The sequence below is a fragment of the Vulpes vulpes genome, chromosome 4, assembly GCF_048418805.1.
Source record: "Vulpes vulpes isolate BD-2025 chromosome 4, VulVul3, whole genome shotgun sequence".
NCBI lineage: Eukaryota > Metazoa > Chordata > Mammalia > Carnivora > Canidae > Vulpes > Vulpes vulpes.
Window position 1 is genome coordinate 45,307,316 of NC_132783.1, and position 20,804 is coordinate 45,328,119.

Consider the following 20,804-nt stretch of genomic DNA (forward strand, 5'->3'; position numbering starts at 1 on the left):
TGCAAGGGTGCCTCTATTCTGCTTTCAGTGGGAATGCCTTTAGTTTTCTCTTTTTGCATGGCACTAGCTTCTAGTTTAAAATGAATATTTTTTTACCATTTAAAAAATATCTTTGTTCCTGGTTTTGTAATATTTTTCAGTGTGGAAAATGTGTTTAGAGCTGTTTATGTGATCTAGTGAGGTGTGGTGGTTCTCCCTAAACCTACTGACATGATAAATCTGTTGAGAGATTCTTACATTAAGCCACTCTTAAATTTTGAGTAGACAATTCCCTTAATATATAGTTGAATCAATTTTGCAAGTATACAACTATCTCACAGAGTATCTTCCTGGTTAATGTTTTTCCCAGTAGAGACTGTCTCTTGTTTATGTATATGGTAATGTCATAGAATGCATATCCTTTAAACCCATTCAAAAATAAAAAAAAAAGATGTTTAGGAAAAGTCTCTAGGCACACTAGCAATACAATCTTGGAAGAATATGAACTTAATCTGTAGATGTTTGTAAGTGTACTGAATTATCAGTGAAGGCATATACATCTCCAATGTTGCTGAGCTGAGAAAGGCATCATAGTATTCAAATGTGCAAGACAACTGTTTGTTAATAGCTACTTGAATTGTTTATCAGGAAGCTATGTTTTAACATTTTACATCTTAAACATCATGTTTTACGTATGTAACCATTTTATAGGGTTTTAGTTACTACATAAAAAATGGTTAGAGGTTTTAGGTTTATGTATAATGCATTGTAATTGTTATTCTAGGACAGAATATTTTATTTTTAGGAAGAAGTGATATTATATAGTTGATGCCTGTGTTTTATTGGGGTTTTGCACCTGTGAGGTTACTCTGTAGTTGTGACAACAGATACCTCAGGTTGTGATATAAGAATCATTTCTTTCATAAAATAAATTGGATGATTTAATCTTGACATTTTAAAGATCTTGGTAGCAAAATTTTCTAGTCTAGATCATTTTTAATTGTTAATTTTTATAATTAAACTTCTATAATTGTTCTTTTTGTTTAATCAGATTTTTTCTACTTAATTTTGGATCAGTAGGCTTGGGGTTTCTATTGTGGTTAGTGGGTGAGACTGGTTCCCACATGCAGATATCGTTTGAAACTCCTGATGGTCCTAAAGGAGGGTTTCTTATCAGTTTGCCAGATGTGGGCAGAAGAGAAGAGGGAGGGGTGAGGATTGATTGATTGATTGATTTTTAGGGGTGAGGTTTTAAAAGCTGTCAGCTGTCAAATGTCAAAAATGGAGTTAAACTTTTATTTCAGTGGATGTCACAAGAAAGGGTACAATATTAATTTGTAACAGTTTTACACTTGAGGATTAAAGCAAGTGATTTTGGATGGTTTCCCTACCGAAGCCATAATGATCCTCTGGCTCTTTTTGATGTTTTGTCTGATTTGGAATATAACCGGAGTCATATTTAATAGGTGCTGGTTAGATCCTGACCGGATGATTCCAATATATAGGGAATTTAATTTTTATAATTTCTGCAGAGAATAAAAATTTGAAGCCTATCATTGGATGGAAACTTCAGCCACATTCAAAGTGAGGAAAAAGCCTTTTTTTTTTTTTGGCTATGGTGCAAGTTTGAATTGATTTCAAATGAGAAATAGATAACAATCAATTTATTCTATTATGGAAATACATTTATATGGTTTAAACCCCCATATGAAAGGCAAAAAGACTTTGGATTATAATGAAAAAATAAAATTCTATTTGTAAGAAGCACACAAATAACTAACTAACTAAATAAATATAATGATTAAAAGTGAAAGGATGAAGAAGGATATGTCAGGCAAATGGAAGTAGAAAATACAATGTGAGTTTCCAGATTCATTTTCCAAGTAAAACTCAAGACAGAAGTATTCAGGGTGGTATTGAAGCAGACACCTTTCTCTCTGTGGCTGAATCAATTGTAGGGAGTGCTACCCATTACAGAGATTTGAGATTATATTTGCAGGAGAAGATAGAACTATCTCTCTGTAATAGCAGGATTCCATCCCCCCCATATTAAAACATATCTCCTTTTGGTATTTGGCTTATAATCAGTTAAGTTGGTGGAAAGTTTGAAAGATTCAATTAGGTGTATCCTATACATGAAGAGAAAGAATGAGCTTTTTTTTTCAGACAAATATATATATTTGTTATTTTTAATTCTATTAATAATTTCTTACAGGTTTTAAATAAATTTTGGAATCATTTCTCTGATTATCAAATTTAAGTTGTAAAATAGCATCTTTTTTTCTACCCATGAGTGAAGAAGATTTAGAGTTTTACTGACAAACTAAATGTATGGAGTACTTGTCAAATGGCAATTTCTAGCATCTATATTTGAGAGAGCTTTTAAAACATCTTTACTTGAGGGACCTTTACATCTCAGTATATAACATTCTCTATGCCTATAACTTACATTTTTTGATTTGTCTTCTCAGTGCACAGGGAAAGATATGTGTAATTGAGTGGAGACAGATGAGATGGAGTATTGCTCTAGGTTCCTCAAAAAGTAGCAGATTTGTAGGATTGTGACCCATACTTTTGGCTCATGATTTTTTTCCAAGGGAAAAAATAGAGAAGTATTGAAGTTATTCTCTTACTTGTTTCAGGCTTGAGCTGCATCTTTGTATTGCAGCATGTGGAAATCTTTATAGATTCTAATTATATATTTTCTCTGAATCCCACTTTTAAAAAAGATTTGATTTAAATTCCGGTTAGTTAACATACAGTGTAATATTAATTGTACGTGTACAATATAATGATTCAACACTTCGATACACCTGGTGCTCATCACAAGTGCACTCCTTAATCCTCATCACCTTTTACACATCCTTCCACCCACCTTCACTCATGAGTTCTTGGATAGTTAAGAGTCCGTTTCTTGGTTCGCCTCTCCCTTTTTTCCCCTCATGATCATTTGTTTCGTTTCTTAAATTGCATATAAGAGTAAAATCATATGGTATTTGTCTTTGACTGATATATTTCACTTAGTATAATACACTCTAGCTCCATCCAGATCTTGCAAATAGCAAGATTTCATTCTTTTTATTCTTTTTATGGCAAACACACATACACACACCATGTCTTCTTTATCCATTCAACAGTTAATGGATATTTGTACTGTTTCCATAATTTGGCTACTGTATATAATGATGCTATAAACATCTGGGTGGATGTATCCCTTTAAATTAGTTTCTTTGTATTTTTACCTAGTAGTGCAATTGCTAAATCATAGAGAGTGGTTCTATTTTTAACTTTTTGAGGAATCTCTATACTGTTTTTCACAGTGGCTATACCAGTTTGCATTCCCACCAACAGTTTAAGATAATTTCTCTTTCTCCCCATCCTCACCAATACCTGTTTTCTGTGTTGTTAATTTTAGCCATTCTGACAGTTGTGAGATGATGATTTCATTGTAATTTTGATTTGTATTTCCCTGATGATGAGTGATGTTGAGCATCTTTTCATGTGTCTATTGGCCACTTGTATCTCTTTGGAAAAGTGCCTATTCATGTCTTCTGTCCATTTTTTAATTGGGTTGTTTTTTGGGTGTTGAGTTTCATAAGTTCTTAATATATTTAGGATACTAACCCCTTTTTCAGTTTGTTATTTGTAAATATCATCTCCCATTCTGTAGATTGCCTTTTAGTTTTGTTGAATTTTTCCTTTGCTGTACAGAAGCTTTTTATTTTGATGAAGTCCCAATAGTTTATTTTTGCTTTTGTATCCCTAGCCTCAGGAGACATATCTAGTAAGAAGTTGCTATGACTGGGGATCGCTGGGTGGCTCAGTGGTTTGGTGCCTGCCTTTGGCCCAGGGCGCGATCCTGGAGTCCCAGGATCGAGTTCCATGTCGGGCTCCCGACATGGAGCCTGCTTCTCCCTCCTCCTGTGTGTCTCTGCCTCTCTCTCTCTCTGTCTATCATAAATGAATGAATGAATGAATGAATGAATAAATACTTTAAAAAAGAAGTTGCCATGACTGATGACAAAGCGGTTACTGCCTGTGTTCTCCTTTAAGATTTTAATAGTTACCTATCTTATATGAATCCTACTTCCTGATGATGATTTTGTTTTCCCTTTTTTTTTTAAAATGTGACTTCAGAAGTATATTATTGTGATGTTATTGGTAACTTTGTTAGTACTAGTAGACAGATACAATGTTTTTCCCCTATAAAGTCTCTGTTTATCAAAATTAAATGGTTGTGGATACTTTTATAAAGACTAATTCAGTTTTTAATGGAACGAGCAAGGTTGTACCTTAATTCTGGTTACTCAAGACATGAAAAAAGACCCTTTCATCTCTGCCCATTAGTTTTATTTCATTCACTCAAAACAGAAACATATATATTTAACCTTTTCTTTTAGGGGAGAGTTTTTCATACAGGATTGCTGAATGCTAGTTTTCCGTATATAAAATTTTCAATCAACAGTTCCCTACTAAATGGAATATTCCATATGAGATTTAGGCTATGTGTTGTGAAAGTATCACTTGAAGTCTGAAGATGACTCTGAAGAATATACCTTGGAGCAATTGTGATAGAAAGTAAGCCTGTATTATATAAAACAGTTTGGTTTTTCCATCATTTGAGTATTGTATACATTTTAGTCATCTATATCTGGTGAGTTAAGGATCTTTATTGTATGTCCTCTGAAGCCATTTCCATTTGGGCTTTTTTCTCTATGGAGAACTTTGTGGCCCCACAGTCTATTATATTTCTTTAGCAAACAAAGAGGTGAAGGTCGAGTGAGACTGATGGTGGTGGCATAGATTGTTTAACATAGCCACTTTTGGTCCTTAGCAGGTGAAATCAGAGCCAGTGTCTATTCACCTATACCATGGTACTGTCAAAGTGGATCATCTGAACCCCTTGAAATACTTCTTGTGATAAGCTGAGACATTTAGTACGTCTGTATCTCTGCCATGTCCTGAAATATATAGGATGTGTTAGCAATAAAACAGACTTAGAAGTTACAGAATTAGAATTTTCTTAGATTTCTTTTCCATCAGAGTTATGGTTTTATTCTTGTTCATTAGTATTGACCTAATAAAGATTATTTACTTACTACTCTTTCTCAGGCAACTCTAGCCTTAGTCATTACTGCCATATTATTTCCTTCCATAGCCTCTCCAAACATACTGTATTAGTTCAAAGGCTTTTATGTTGTATCCTAGTTTTGGAGCATTTTCTTTTAGATTCTTCTAGTAGAAATCTGTCATTTGTATACCTCTTGAAGATTGAGGACCATTCAGGGTAGTATCTTGGGCTTTGATTTAACTTCTTGGTTCAACTAAACATTCGGACTCCCAGAACTATCATAAGCCATATTTAGAACAATCCTTTTAGAGGAATGTAAGATAGGAACCATAGCTTCCCGACCAAAAGTGTCAGGATTTTTTTCTTTAAGAGTCCTTTTAGTAATTAAATAGAATTATAGCTCATATGCAAGGAGATTTGATATGTGACAGGAAAGCATTATATTTTCCCAGGAGTAAAAGTCTCATACCCCACAGGAACCAGTATCTGTGGTAGCTACTTCATAGCCATACTTCCAGGATCCTCACAAGGGACATGCCAGCTACAAATGATAAACAAAGCTATGGTGGCTCATCAGGTATTTATAGTTCTTGAGGTACAGATATATCTTACCAATCAGGGGGCATTTTACTTTAAGTAATGTTGCCTAGCAACCCAGTAGACATATTCTCTTTTCAGGTTGTCAGGGGAACACTGCTAGCAAAGGCAAAATACTTTTACTATTCCTTTACCCACGTCTACTCCCTGTCCTTTCCTTTGGTTAACTGCATTCACATATAGAAAAAGACAATCAGCACATTTTATGACCACAGTATTTGCATTATTCAATGAATAGGGCATTACTGTTTACTTTCTACCCTAGTTGATTGGAATAGAATTTTGGCCAATTAGTTTTATAGGGTCCACCATATCTTTTAACACTGTAAATCACAGGTAAATTTATAAGGAAAAAATATGACAGTGTTTAGTAAACCAAACAGTGCAATGATTTTTTAAAATATCTGTTTTATCAAATATGTCTTTTTCGTTTTGAATGGTATGGTTCAAAAAATACCATTGGTAAATCTGGGGATCTGTGCAGTCTGAAATCATAGTCCAGATTTTAGTCTCTGGCCTTGGGCTTTTATTTTTTTATTTTTTATTAAAAAATTTGTTCTAAGATTGTATTTATGTATTTGACAGAGAGAATGCCATGCAAAATTGAGGGAGGGGCAGAGGAGAGGAAGAAGCAGACACCCTGCTGAGCAGGGAGCTGGACTTGGGGCTTGATCCCAGGACCCTAGGATCATGACCTGAGCCAAAGGCAGATGCTTAACTGACTGAGCCACCCAGGTGCCCCTGGTCTCGGACTTTTAAAATACTGTTATTGTAGAAGTTGTTTTTATGGAGTTTATTTTTATTGGTAATCATAACAGGATAGCAGATGCTGGTCAAGTATTGACCCCCTATAGTCCTATTTGTTTTTGCTGGCTAACACACACACAGACATTTCTTGAGTGTGACTCCACCTGTTCAACAGAGTGATCAGAAATATGGGTTTGGCAGGTTTGTATGCCTACCTTAACTCCCTAGCCAGAGGTTTTTTTTTTTTTGTAATAATAAATTTATTTTTTATTGGTGTTCAATTTGCCAACATACAGAATAACACCCAGTGCTCATCCTGTCAAGTGCCCCCCTCAGTGCCTGCCACCAAGTCACCCCCACCCCCCGCCCACCTTCCCTTCCACCACCCCTAGTTCATTTCCCAGAGTTAGGAGTCTTCCATGCTCTGTCTCCCTCTCTGATATTTCCTACCCATTTCTTCTCCCTTCCCCTCTATTCCCTTTCACTATTATTTATATTCCCCAAATGAATGAGACCATATAATGTTTGTCCTTCTCCAATTGCCTTATTTCACTCAGCATAATACCCTCCAGTTCCATCCACATCGAAGCAAATGGTGGGTATTTGTCATTTCTAATGGCTGAGTAATATTCCATTGTATACATAAACCACATCTTCTTTATCCATTCATCTTTCGATGGACACCGAGGCTCCTTCCACAGTTTGCCTAGCCAGAGTTAATTTGGTTAGTACCCCTCATTATTTCCTGCCCAACGGTGGCTGGGTTTCTGACTAGTCCATTTCATAGACTGCTATGGGAGTGAGCAATTTTTTCTCTTAGCACAAACCTGGATTCACTCTGAAATTTATTTGCTCCCACAAGAAGAAGACATCTATTATATGTTTTAGAACTTTGCTGTAAGACTAAAGGTAAATAAGATCCCCTATCCAGACGTCTGCATCGATATCTCATTAGCATCTCCTCCTCCATTTTTTTTCCCTTTTTTAAAATCTCTTCTACCTCCCAATCCTTTTTCTCTCATAGTTCCTTAAACACTTGGGTGAAAGGTCTGAAAGTCTAGCCCGTACTGTCATGCTTTAAATGAGTCTACTCAGAGGAATATAAGACAGAAACCTTAGCTTAGCAGCAGAGTAGCATCAGTCATTTCTCTTTTGAAGAAGTTGTGGCAGTCTCCTAACAGTCTAGCTCAGGTGCAAGAGAAGATTTACATCGTGTGGGTGTAGGATCCTCCCTGGCTTAAAAGCCTCATGTCTCCCCATTGAAGCTAATAGCTCTTGTAACAACTTCATAGCCATGGCTTTTAGAGTCTTCCCAAAAAATATACCAGTTACAAGAGTCATCATATTCTGGGGAAGCCTGAAGCAATGGTATGACCATTAGGTATTTATAGTTCTCTCATTCCTGATACAATATACATAAGGTGCAATAAGGTGTCTTTTTTAACCTAAGGAATGTGGCCTGAGGGTAGTTGATCTACCCTCACCATGTTACCAGGGCAATAGAGATTGGCTTCTGCCATATTTGCACCCACCAACATTCCTATGGTATATATAGTTCACTTATTCTTATATTCCAGAACCTGTTACACTACCAGTCATAAAGTAAGTACTTCTTTTTGGTATAGAATTAGGATAAATTTCACTTATTTAAAACAATTTTTATTGAAATATAGTTGACATAAAATATTAATTAGTTTCAGGTATAACACAGTGACTTGACATTTCAAAATGATCACTACAATGTCTAGTTACTATTTGTCACCATTCAAAGTCATTATAGTATTATTAACTTTATTTCCTATGTTGTACTTTACATCCTTGTGACTTAAAAATATACTTTAAAGAGGATTTTCCTGGCTCATTCTGAATCACAGTAATGACTGTGTATCATATCACCATTTCTTTCAACTCTTTTATCCATCCCTAGCTACTGTTCCCTTCTATGCTTAGCTTGCTTAGATTGTGCCTTTCTTCTATATTTTTACATTTCTTAGCAAGGATCTCATTTGGTTTCATGGCTTTTTTAATATGCTGATTATTTGCAAATTGCTATGTCAAGCCCCTCACTTATACTGTAGATGTTTTTATTTAACTGCATATTCAACATCTCTACTTGGATAGTTGATAGGCATCTCAAATCACCCATGTGTAAAACAGGACTTTTGATTTTCCCCACTTGTCTTTCCCATTCAGCTAGCCAGTCACTAAATAATACCAATTTCTTTTTCTAAAAAACTTAAGACTTTTAATCTCTCTTCATAATCTACCTATAATCTATTCTATACATATCATTCAGAAATGTCTTTCTAAAAATAAAATCAGATTAGGTACTTCCCTTGTTCAAAACCTTCCATTGATTTCCACCACTTTAAGAATAAAATTAGTACATTTAATCATAATGTATAAGGTCTTTAATGATAGAGACCCAGCCTACTGCTTCAATTTTATTTTCTGCCACTTTTTTCCTTACTTACTCTTATATATTCCACTATTCTTTTTCAGTCTCTTAGAACATGCCAAAACTATTTCCTGTTTTCAACTATTTTGCATTTATTATTTCTTTTGCCTAGAATGCTTTTGCTTTTGAAGGCTTTTCCCCTCATTTCATTCACATTTTGCTTCAATGTCACCTCTTCAATGAGGCCTTCTCTTGACTACTCAATCTAATCACTCATTCCCATGTAGCAGTTTTCATTTTTGCAGCATTGTATATGATATTTTGCATTATATATTTATATAGTTAAATTTTATTTATTGATTTATTTGGTTAAATTTTAAACTCCACGAAGGAAGACATTTTATTTTATTATGTTTATCTGCAGCACTTAGGAAGGTGCCTGGCATATAATAGATACTCAGGAAACATTTGTTAAAAGTTTTAAAGAATGATCAAGGATAGGGAGTTGAGACAATACTGCAAGATGCCCTGGATTCTTTATGCTATAGAGACTAATTTTACTGAATAATCTGGTGATAGGAGTATGGTTATAATGGCATTCATGTAAATTTATAACCCAGAGGAACATGCTTGGATTGTATTGGATATTCTAAAGGCAAAGCCATAGCAGATGACCCTTTGCTGCATTACCGTTATCACATAAAAGCAGGCCTTCAGCTCTCACATGTCCTTCTCAGCACTTTCTTGTCCTTCATAGACTTAGTCTTATACTAATTAACCTAACTTGTGCATGTAATGAACTCTGAACTGGTGACTACTTTCAGATTATGATCTTGGCTCTAGAGTTCTCCCATTGGCTGTTGCAGGTTTCCATGATCCAGGCCCTTTGTGACCCAGACCAGTCCCAGCTTCCTCCACCCTGATATAGCTCCCAGGAACAACTCTCTATTTAGCTTTGTCCTAGCCCTAGATGGCAGGATATTTTTTTACTGTAAGAAACTTTGTGTGTAGTTATTATAGAATATATTTGTTAAATACTTACTGTTTGTCAGTTACTGTCATTAATTCCTTATGACTAAATTTATAACATTGAAGCATTGTGAAAATGCCACCAAAGGAAAATTGCAATAGAATCACCTAGTAGTATGCACGAAAGTGTCATTATTTTAATTATTTCCAGAGTTAATGGTTTTGGTAATATTTTCAATAATAGCATCTGGATAGGCTCCAAAATGGATCTTAGTTTTAAGAATTTCATCTTATAGTAATGTAAGATTCATTAAGATTAGTGAAAAGTTTTAGTAAAATTATTGTGCTAAGACTTTTAACAGAGAAAATAGATGATATACCAAAGAATTTTGAGCTCTAAGCATCTAAAGAGATCATATTTATTGATCTTTAATAACATAAACCCTTATGGTGATTAATTTTGTTTGTAATTATCCAAAATGAAGTAATGCAAAGGTTATTTTTTTCATATTCATAGTTATTCATGGTGTTCCTTTTGAAGAACGACTTTTCTCATTTGTATTTTGGTCCTTTAGAGTAAATTGTATACAAATGTGAAGTACAGAATTAAATATTTTATGAGTAATACCTGTGCTTTTTAAGTAAATATTATTTATTAATTTTTTTAGAGAGGGATTGGGAGACAGAGCACATGAGTGTGTAGGGAAAGGGGCAGAGGGAGAGGAGAGAGAATTTCAAGCAGACTCTGTGCTGAGTGCACAGTCAGACATGGGGTTGGATCTCATGACCCTGAGATCATGACCTGAGCTAAAATCAAGAGTGAGCTGCCTAACTGAACTACCAGTGCCCCTGCCTATGCTTTTTATACCCTATCGAATGGGCATTTTGATTTGATTTCCTGCTAAATATTGGGTGTTTCACATGAAATTTATGAAAACATAATGATCATGAAGGAATGGTGAGAGATTAAAATAGCATAACCTAAGCTATTTTCAGCTTAAAAAACATATGTTCTGGAACTATGATCTTTAGTTTTTTAATAAGGAATACATTTATTTATGAGAAACATATTTCAAAGAAATCAGAGAAGGTATTTAGTACAAGTTAAAGGGTTCAGGATAAACTAAGTGGGTAACACATTTTATCTGAAATTAACAATCTAAATAATGAGTGAAATTGTAAATCACAAAAATGAATGTGCAAAATCATGATCCAAGTTCAAAATAGAACTACGAAATTTAGGACTGATAGAGTAGTTTATATATTGAAAACATATCATTCAACAAATGAATTTTCGGATTGAAGAATATGAAAAATCAGATATATCACTATCCTTGCTCACTTTGTAAAATAAGATATATACCTAAGATTTATATATCTTTACTTTCATGGGAATGAACAATGTATTTATCACAAAATATTGCCAAAAGAAACCAATCAATACTTCTATGATTATATCTTAAGACAATCCATACAATTCATATGAAGGACAAAGATAAAATTATTGGTTGTCTAAACTGATGTGTAGAAGGAAATGAGAAGAGAGAGTATATAATGCCACAGGTATCTAATAAAAGTCAAAAGTCGGAGGAGGGGCAAGATGGCAGAAGAGTTGAGTCCCCAAGTCACCTGTCCCCACCAAATTACCTAGATAACCTTCAAATCATCCTGAAAATCTACGAATTCGGCCTGAGATTTAAAGAGAGAACAGCTGGAATGCTACAGTGAGAAGAGTTCTCGCTTCTATCAAGGTAGGAAGACAGGGAAAAAAAGAAATAAAGAAACAAAAGGCATCCAAGGGGGAGGGGCCCCGCAAGGAGCCGGGCTAAGGCCGGTGCGAGTGTCCCCAGGACAGGAGAGCCCCGTCCGGAGAAGCAGGAGCTGCACCAATCTTCCTGGGCAGAAAGGCGCTCACAGGGAGTTGGAGCAGGACCCCAGGAGGGTGGGGATGCCCTCGGGCTCCCTGGGACTGTAACATAGGAACTGCGCTGGAAAGAGTGCGCCACACCCTGCAGCTGAGCTCCCTAAAGGGCTGCAGCATGTGTACGGCTGGACCTGGGAGCGACACGGAGGAGCCTGGGCGTGGGCTCCAGGCAGAGAGGGGGCTGTGCGGCCCGGAGCTCGAATCCAACAGCACAGGCCCGGGAGCACAGGGCGCCGGGGACACAGCCCAGGATGCAACCCTCCCGCCCCCATAGGCAGAGGCCAGGAGGGCACAGGACAGCAAGGACACTCTTGCCCCAAGCTGAGCAGATCAGCGGCCCCGCCCCTGGAGCATCCAGGCCTCTGCAGACGGAGAGCTCCGGAGTTACTGCGGGGGCTGACTCCAGGGCTCCAGAGCTGGCCGCTGCCACTGTGGTTGTTCCTCCTGGGGCCTCACAGGGTAAACAACCCCCACTGAGCTTCACAGTGGCCTCACCAGATAACCAGGATAAACATTACTCACTGAGCCCTACACCAGGCAGGGGAAAGAGCAGCTCCCCCAAGTGCTGACACCTGAAAATCAGCACAACAGGCCCCTTCCCCAGAAGACCAGCTAGACGGACAGGGGAAAAACTATTGACCAAGCAGCACTGGAAAGTTCAGGGGAAGTCAAGGGGCTTACAGTATACAGAATCAGAGGATACTCCCCAGGGTGGTATTTTTTTTTTTTTTTTGCTTTTTGATTTCTGTTTGCTTCTCCCACCCTTTTTTCCCCCCTTTCTTTCTTTTTCTTTCTCTTTTTCTTCTCTTTTTTTCTTCCTTTTTTTCTTTTTCTCTTTTCTTTCCTTCTTTCTCTCCTCTCTTTTTCTCCTTTTCCCAATACAACTTGTTTTTGGCCACTCTACACTGAGCAAAATGACTAGAAGGAAAACCTCACCTCAAAAGAAAGAATCAGAAACAGTCCTCTCTCTCACAGAGTTACAAAATCTGGATTACAATTCTTTGTCAGAAAGCCAATTCAGAAGTACTATTATAAAGCTACTGGTGGCTCTAGAAAAAAGCATAAAGGACTCAAGAGACTTCATGACTGCAGAATTTGGATCTAATCAGGCAGAAATTAAAAATCAATTGAATGAGATACAATTCAAACTAGAAGTCCTAACGACGAGGGTTAACGAGGTTGAAGAACAAGTGAGTGACATAGAAGACAAGTTGATGGCAAAGAGGAACCTGAGGAAAAAAGAGACAAACAATTAAAAGACCATGAGGATAGATTAAGGGAAATAAACGACAGCCTGAGGAAGAAAAACCTATGTTTAATTGGGGTTCCCAAGGGCGCCGAAAGGGACAGGGGGCCAGAATATGTATTTGAACAAATCCTAGCTGAAAACTTTCCTAATCTGGGAAGGAAAACAGGCATTCATATCCAGGAAATAAAGAGATCCCCCCTAATCAATAAAAACCATTCAACACTTCAACATTTAATAGTTAAGCTTGCAAATTCCAAAGATAAAGAGAAGATCCTTAAAGCAGCAAGAGACAAGAAATCCCTGACTTTTATGGGGAGAAGTATTAGGGTAACAGCAGACCTCTCCAGAAAGGGCTGGCAGGATATATTCAGGGTCCTAAATGAGAAAAACATGCAACCAAGAATACTTTATCCAGCAAGGCTCTCATTCAAAATGGAAGGAGAGATAAAGAGCTTCCAAGACAGGCAGGAACTGAAAGAATATGTTACCTCATACCAGCTCTGCAAGAAATTTTAAGGGGGACTCTTAAAATTCCCCTTTAAGAAGAAGTTCAGTGGGACAATCCACAAAAACAGGGACTGAATAGATATCATGATGACCCTAAACTCATATCTTTCAATAGTAACTCTGAATGTGAATGGGCTTACTGACCCCATCAAAAGGTGCAGGGTGTCAGAATGGATAAAAAAGCAGGACCCATTTATTTGCTGTCTCCAAGAGACTCATTTTAGACAGAAGGACACCTACAGCCTGAGAATAAAAGGTTGGAGAACCATTTACCATTCAAATGGTCCTCAAAAGAAAGCAGGGGTATCCATCCTTATATCAGATAAATTAAAATTTACCCTGAAGACTATAGTGAGAGATGAAGAGGGACACTATCTCATACTCAAAGGATCTATCCAACAAGAAGACTTAACAATTCTCAATATATATGCCCCAAATGTGGGAGCTGCCAAATATTTAAACCAATTAATAACCAAACTCAAGAAATACTTTGATAATAATACACTTATACTTGGTGATTTCAATCTAGCTCTTTCTATACTAGATAGGTCTTCTAAGCACAACATATCCAAAGAAACGAGAGCTTTAAAGGATACACTGGACCAGATGGATCTCACAGATATCTACAGAACTTTACATCCAAACTCAACTGAATACACATTCTTCTCAAGTGCACATGGAACTTTCTCCAGAATAGACCACATACTGGGTCACAAACTGGGTCTGAACCGATACCAAAAGATTAGGATTGTCCCCTGCATATTCTCAGACCATAATGCCTTGAAATTAGAACGAATTCACAACAAGAAGTTTGGAAGGACTTCAAACACGTGGAGGTTAAGGACCATCTTGATAAAAGATGAAAGTCAACCAGGAAATTAAGGAAGAATTAAAAAGATTCATGGAAACTAATGAGAATGAAGATACAACCATTCAAAATCTTTGGGGTGCAGCAAAAGCAGTCCTGAGGGGGAAATACATTGCAATACAAGCAGCCATCCAAAAACTGGAAAGAACTCAAATACAAAAGCTAACCTTACACCTAAAGGAGCTAGAGAAAAAACAGCAGATAGATCCTACACCCAGCAGAAGAAGAGAGTTAATTAAGATTTGAGCAGAACTCAATGAAATCGAGACCAGAAGAACTGTGGAGCAGATCAACAGAACCAGTAGTTGGTTCTTTGAAAGAATTAATAAAATAGATAAACCATTAGCCAGCCTTATTAAAAAGAAGAGAGAGAAGACTCAAATTAATAAAATCATGAATGATAAAGGAGAGATCACTAGCAACACCAAGGAAATACAAACGATTTTAAAAACATATTATGAACAGCTATATGCCAATAAATTAGGCAATCTAGAAAATGGATGCATTCCTGGAAAGCCACAAACTACCAAAACTGGAACAGGAAGAAACAGAAAACCTGAACAGGCCAATAACCAGGGAGGAAATTGAATCAGTCATCAAAAACCCCCCAAGACACAAGAGTACAGGGCCAGATGGCTTCCCTGGAGAATTGTATCAAACGTTTAAAGAAGAAATCATACCTATTCTACGATAGTTGTTTGGAAAGATAGAAAGAGATGCAGTACTTCCAAATTCATTCTATGAGGCCAGCATCACCTTAATTCCAAAACCAGACAAAGACCCCACCAAAAAAGGAGAATTATAGACCAATATCCCTGATGAACATGGATGCAAAAATTCTTAACAAGATACTAGCCAATAGGATCCAACAGTACATTAAGAAGATTATTCACCATGACCAAGTAGGATTTATCCCCGGGACACAAGGCTGGTTCAACACTCGTGAAACAATCAATGTGATTCATCATATCAGCAAGAGAAAAACCAAGAACCGTATGATCCTCTCATTAGATGCAGAGAAAGCATTTGACAAAATACAGCATCCATTCCTGATCAAAACCCTTCAGAGCGTTGGGATAGAGGGAACTTTCCTCGACATCTTAAAAGCCATCTACGAAAAGCCCACAGCAAATATCATTCTCAATGGGGAAGCACTGGGAGCCTTTCCCCTAAGATCAGGAACAAGACAGGGATGTCCACTCTCACCACTGCTATTCAACATAGTATTGAAAGTCCTCGCCTCAGCAATCAGACAACAAAAAGACATTAAAGGCATTCAAATTGGCAAAGAAGAAGTCAAACTCTCCCTCTTCGCCGATGACATGATACTCTACATAGAAAAGCCAAAAGCCTCCACCCCACGATTACTAGAACTCATACAGCAATTTGGCAGCGTGGCAGGATACAACATCAATGCCCAGAAGTCAGTGGCATTTCTATACACTAACAATGAGACTGAAGAAAGTGAAACTAAGGAGTCAATCCCATTTACAATTGCACCCAAAAGCATAAGATACCCAGGAATAAACCTAACCAAAGAGGTGAAGGATCTATACCCTAAAAACTATAGAACACTTCTGAAAGAAATTGAGGAAGACACAAAGAGATGGAAAAATATTCCATGCTCATGGATTGGCAGAATTAATATTGTGAAAATGTCAATGTTACCCAGGGCAATGTACACGTTTAATGCAATCCCTATCAAAATACCATGGACTTTCTTCAGAGAGTTAGAACAAATTATTTTAAGATTTGTGTGGAATCAGAAAAGACCCTGAATAGCCAGGGTAATTTTAAAAAAGAAAACCATATCTGGGGGCATCACAATGCCAGATTTCAGGTTGTACTACAAAGCTGTGGTCATCAAGACAGTGTGGTACTGGCACAAAAACAGACACACAGATCAATGGAACAGGATAGAGAACCCAGAAGTGGACCCTCAACTTTATGGTCAACTAATATTTGATAAAGGAGGAAAGACTATCCATTGGAAGAAAGACAGTCTCTTCAATAAATGGTGCTGGGAAAATTGGACATCCACATGCAGAAGAATGAAACTAGACCACTCTCTTTCATCATACACAAAGATAAACTCAAAATGGATGAAAGATCTAAATGTGAGACAAGATTCCATCAAAATCCTAGAGGAGAACACAGGTAACACCCTTTTGACCTTGGCCACAGCAACTTCTTGCAAGATACATCCACGAAGGCAAATGAAACAAAAGCAAAAATGAACTATTGGGACTTCATGAAGATAAGAAGCTTCTGCACAGCAAAGGATACAGTCAACAAAACTAAAAGACAACCTACAGAATGGGAGAAGATATTTGTAAATGACTTATCAGATAAAGGGCTAGTTTCCAAGATCTATAAAGAACTTCTCAAACTCAACACCAAAGATACAAACAATGCAATCATGAAATGGGCAAAAGACATGAAGAGAAATCTCACAGAGGAAGACATAGACATGGCTAACATGCACATGAGAAAATGCTCCACATCACTTGCCATCAGGGAAATACAAATCAAAACCACAATGAGATACCACGTCATACCAGTGAGAATGGGGAAAATTAACAAGGCAGGAAACCACAAATGTTGGAGAGGATGTGGAGAAAAGGGAACCCTCTTACACTGTTGGTGGGAATGTGAACTGGTGCAGCCACTCTGGAAAACTGTGTGGAGGTTCCTCAAAGAGTTAAAAGTAGATCTGCCCTACGACCCAGCAATTGTACTGCTGGGGATTTACCCTAAAGATACAGATGCAATGAAACACCGGGACATCTGCACCCCAATGTTTCTAGCAGCAATGTTCACAATAGCCAAACTGTGGAAGGAGCCTCGGTGTCCATCAAATGATGAATGGATAAAGAAGATGTGGTTTATGTATACAATGGAATATTCCTCAGCCATTAGAAATGACAAATACCCACCATTTGCTTCAATGTGGATGGAACTGGAGGGTATTATGCTGAGTGAAATAAGTCAGTTGGAGAAGGACAAGCATTATATGGTATCATTCTTTTGGGGAATATAAATAAGAGTGAAAGGGAATAGAAGGGAAGGGAGAAGAAATGGGTAGGAAATATCAGAAGAGGAGACAGAACATGAAGACTCCTAACTCTGGGACAGAATCTAGGGGTGGTGGAAGGGGAGGAGGGCGGGGGGGTTGGGGTGAATGGGTGACGGGCACTGAGGGGGGCCCTGGACGGGATGAGCATTGGGTGTTATTCTGTATGTTGGCAAATTGAACTCCAATAAAAAATAAATTTATTATTAAAAAAAAAGTCATAAGTCACTGAGGACTTGTTTTATTCCAATTTAGATTTTGTAGTATTTGCTTTTGTACATGTTTTAGGGATTGATTGTTAGAAGTTTTATTTTTATTTTTTTTTAGATTTTATTTATTTATGAATGACCACACACACACACACACACAGAGAAGCAGAGATACAGGCAGAGGGAGAAGCAGGCTCCATGCAGGGAGCCTGACTTGGGACTTGATCCTGGGTCTCCTGGATCACGTCCTGGGCTAAAGGTGGCGCTAAACTGCTGAGCCTCCTGGGCTGCCCTTTTAGAGGTATTGTATAGCTTTAGTTAATGGCTCATGCAGAGTCAAGTCCCTGGTAGAAGGGTCTATGGAAACCAGAATACAAAGGATATAGGATACTGTGTTCTGTACTCTAAGCAGAGGATACGTGAAGTGTGATTATGGAGATGAATTCTCATGAAGGGTTAAGAGCTGATCTCCAGTTGCATGTTCTCATTTGTTTCTTGTCAAAATGATAGACATTTTTGGCAGCAATGCTGATGATATATCTTAAGTTAACAGGAATTTGTCCTTTAATTCTACTAATGTACCTTGATTTTCATACTACTTTAATTATTTTTGCTCAATTCTTTGTTGTAAGTTTGTTATGAGAAATTGAGAATGTATGGTATAAGTGGGCTTTATCCTTTGTCAGGCAAACTCAGCAACCTACTAACTTTTGAGAACTTACGTTTCACTAGTTCTTAAAAGGTTAGGTATATGTTGTAATCTTTTTCTGAGAATAAGATTATGTTCCCTTCCTTGCTGAGGTTAGAGAGGGAAAAGATTTGATTTAGTCAGTAAATTTACTACCTGTCTCTTAACAGATGATGTCTATTTATTAGCGTATCAATATAAAGATTCTTCTCCATAATGTGCCCATCAGTTCAATGTCTGATAAGTGATAGTGACTATGGTATATATTTTAAATATGTGGTTTTTATTTAGTTTTTTCTAGTTACCAAATATTTGTCTCTATGAATTCTCCTAATAACTATATAAGTATATATTATTGGCCTATTTTATTTTATTGCACTATGTATATAGATCTATATTTATTAAAGTGGAATGTCTGATATCAAGAACATGTTATTGATGTTTAAAATGCATTAGCAAAACAGCAAAACTCATTTAATTTAAAATTTTATTATAAATAGTGTATGCTTGAGATCCTAAAGAATGATTACCAAAATGTTAACAGTGGTTAGTTCTCATTGGGGCTAGAAAGAAGGAAGTGTGAGAATTCATGGATACATAATATTTAAAAAACAACAACAACAACAACAACAAACAAGCACAAAAGACTAAGGCCAGTAGAACTATCTTTGACTTAACAGGTTCAAGAAACTCCTTTTCCATCAAGAGATTAAGAAATAGGAACACTGAGAAGGTTCTATTTAAAAAATACATCAGACAATAAATTACATGTCTATCCAAAAAGAAGAACTGCTGGAAAGATGGAGGATTTCAATCTCTATCAGATCCTCCTTTCCTATTTATAGAATTTTGGGAAAGAATAATTTTATAGATCATTTGGCTAGTTAAATGTGAATTTGTTTCCCATTTATATGTAACAGCTTTAATTTCTTTACCTCTATGATACTATCAAGTCTCCTATCCTTTCTATCTTCTTTTCCTTGATACTCTGCATAACTCTCAAGACCTTTTATCTAGAGGTGGTTTTCTTCTGTACCAGAATTTTTTTTTTTTTCCAAAGAATGATAAGGTAGCACCAACAGGTGTCCTGGTTTTGATACAATCAACTTCAAATTTGGCAGTTTAGGAAACTTCCTCCATGTGTCTAGCCAGGTACCTTTGGTGGGATATTTTGTTGATTAGGCAGAGACCTGAAAAAGATTTACCAGTTGTTTCAATCTTCTAGGTACTGCAAACCTTTATTGTCCTTTTTGAATTGATAAAGACCTGCATTGGGCTTGCTTGCAAAAAGGAGGACATGAGGCCAACACTTTACACAGACCAAGAGATACTTGGTCAGTAGTGACTCTTTACAGGATTCTTTTTCTTTCTTTCTTTCTTTCTTTCTTTCTTTCTTTCTTTCTTTCTTTCTTTCTTTCTTCTTTCTTTCTTTCTTTCTTTCTTTCTCTTTCTTTTTTTTTTTAAAGGATTTTTAATTTTATTTATTTTAGAGTGTGTGTGTGTGTGTGTGCAATTAGGGGGAGAAAGTGAGATAGGAGGCCAACTTTCCACTGAGCATAGGGCCTGACGTGGGGCTTGATCTCACAACCCTGAGATCATGACTTGAGCCAAAACCAAGAGTGGGATGCTTAACTGACTGAGCCACCTGGGATCCCCTACCTGATTCTTTACGATGCAGTATAGCTAATTGTACACTCAGCACTCACAAGGAAGTTTGTTCCAGCCACTAGTGAGGCATGGCTATCCTATCTTCATCCTTAATGCACTTCTTCCCAATCAGTGCTTGTGTGGTCCATTATGTGTGTTATTGCTTGCTTGAACTATGGGCTTTAAACTTACATACTTCACAAGACAGTCTGTAAGGGTTGGCAAATTATGTTCTGTGGAACTAACCATGGCCTATAGGATGGTTGTTCTTTTTGTATGGGCCCTTGCCCTAACAATGGGCTTCACTTTTTTTTCATAGGGTTGTAAAATAAAACAAAGAATATGCAACAGAGACCATATATGGTCCACAAGGTCTAAAATAATCCCTCTGGCCCTTTACAGAAAAACTTTGCCAATTACTGCTCCATGTGATGTGATCCTGGGTTAAACCTCTTGACACAAATCACAATACATTGGACTGGTATGTGAACAAGATTACCAATTATATATCACTGAGAAATGGTACATGGTACTGTGTAGGCTCAAACTATTCCCCATTTTCAATGTTTTTTTTTGATCTTTCATTCTAGTCTCCCATTTCTTTTTTTCTGTTATTAGTACATAAGATGAGCTTTTTACATGGTGTTGGATTCAACCACATGAGCATCTGTCAGATTCATCTCACCAGAAACTATTGCCTTTGCAGTTTTTGCATAGTACAGTACTAGTCTCCAAGGCTTAAAAGTATCTCTCACCCATTTTTAAAAATGTTGGTATGGATTTCTGTTTCATTAGCATCACTTTTTTGGTGATTTTCTTTTAGCAGATTTGGCCCAAGATGGAAAGCTTATAAACAAGCTTCTGCAGGAACACAGGCT

At 37.0% G+C, this 20,804-nt stretch overlaps 1 protein-coding gene across 1 annotated transcript in view; it reads left to right on the forward strand.

Annotated features, from left to right (window-relative positions):
* The window catches only part of STPG2 (sperm tail PG-rich repeat containing 2), a 537,574-nt gene that overhangs the window by 83,126 nt on the left and 433,644 nt on the right, over nucleotides 1–20,804 (forward strand). The window lies entirely within an intron of this gene.